Below are 1,918 nucleotides of genomic sequence, written 5' to 3'. Positions count from 1 at the left end.
CTTCTTCTTCTTCTTCTTCTTCTTCTTCTTCTTCTTCTTCTTCTTCTTCTTTTTTTTTCTTAACATATATTTGCAGCTTGTCTTTTAATGGAGATCTAGAGAGATGTAAAACGCAATCATCCCATTAAGTATGCACATGGACCATTTGTTTAACCAAACTGGAAATTATAAGATAATGAATTATGTTAATTTATTTTAAGTCACAATTGGCAAGTTATATAAACAGTTAAGTCTTCTTATTGTGGGTATTGGCTCTAGTTTGGTGAGTGGTGAGGGAATAAGATAAAGTTCACTGAAAGTGTGTGTGTGTGTGTGTGTGTGTAAAATTAATCTATTCCATCACTCCAGTCATTAGCGTAGGTATTAAACAATAAGAATTGGTACTCTTACAACAAAACTTCTTAATTTTGTGCCATAATTCTCAGATGAAAAGGAGAGAAGACTATATTTGCATACAAAATTTTAATTATTTAAAATTTTAACCTAACAATAGATATTTACACTCTTAATTGTTCATACGATTGCCTCAACATTAAATAGAAAATGATATTTATTTATTATCAAATGTCATATAACAAAAGAAGAGCTTCGCTGTTATTAAAAGTGGACCACTAGTGCCCCCTTCTGATATGAAAAATGAAGAACAATTATTCTCTTAGACTTGAAAAGACTCTCTATGCTAATCCTCTAAACAGCTGTTTCAAGTCAGATTTATGCCAATTCTTTTCTGATTTAATAATAAATCCCTCATTTATCTCCTAAAATGTTGAATATTCTGATGTTTTACAATTGTGAGTTATCTTCCTAGGAAACATTACAAAGTCAGGGAATCCTGTTAATTCTTAAACATAATCAAACGCCTCTATGCAAATTGAGCTTTAAAATAAATTCTGAAAAAAGTCTTTTAAAAAATATTTGATGTTTTATCCTCATGGGTTTTACCTTTTGATTGTGTGAAAGCTAATAAACCTGAATCTACACCTGCCTTAATCACATTAAATGTCATGTTACCTCGCTTTTCACCAAATTCAAGCTGATACTCACAGACACACTCATTCATTACATTCCTCTCTGACATACCATAAAGGGCAAAAGGCAGCACAGCACGATAGATTAAAAAGATATTGTGGTACAATATTAATTACAGCATCAGCACCTCTTTCTAGCTCAGACTGCATATAAATGTCTATTTTCATTTTTACATTCAGAATATACTTTGAGGGAGAATGGATTTATGCCATAGACACAGTCAATGGGGACTTTGCTCGGATATTCTAATGGCACCAAGGGTGAGCATATCCTAGAAAACTTGGAATCTTTGTCTTTAACCCAATCTAATGTTTGTGCAATTATTTTAAGATTATGAGATTGGGAGATAGTATATAAATCATAATGTGACTAGACACAATAAAATGGAAACATTTAAAAATTCTTCTTCAGGAAACTAAAACTCCAAATATCAATTTTTCCTTAAGGATTTTTTCTAAAAGAATAACAAAATAATCTTTTTCACGAGTGAAATATTAAAATAAATGGTACTGTATTCTTAAATACAAATAGTTTTCTGCATGTTGGGCCTATTGCAGTAAACTGACACAAACTTCCCTTAATGAAAATTGCCCACAAAATAACAATAACTTGTAACACCATTTAACTATGTCAAAATAAAAATATTCAATATTTAGAACTTATTTCATCAAAATATGAATTTGTATTCAAGGCCAACCTCAGAAAAAAATTCAGTCTCAACCATGAATGTCATGATGAAACTTCAAGTGAGCTTGCTGAATAAATATGCCAGTTACCTGGCTTGGCACAAATCGTATTTTATACTCCTCAAGTACTCTTATTCCATGTAATTATTACCCATATCTCGCTTCCTAATAATTTTGCTTTCTGGAAAATGACTTTGTGTTTT

This window comes from Mirounga leonina, unplaced genomic scaffold (assembly GCF_011800145.1).
Source record: "Mirounga leonina isolate KUSES-001 unplaced genomic scaffold, KU_Mleo_1.0 Mir_168, whole genome shotgun sequence".
Taxonomy (NCBI): domain Eukaryota; kingdom Metazoa; phylum Chordata; class Mammalia; order Carnivora; family Phocidae; genus Mirounga; species Mirounga leonina.
This window is presented reverse-complemented; position numbering follows the sequence as displayed.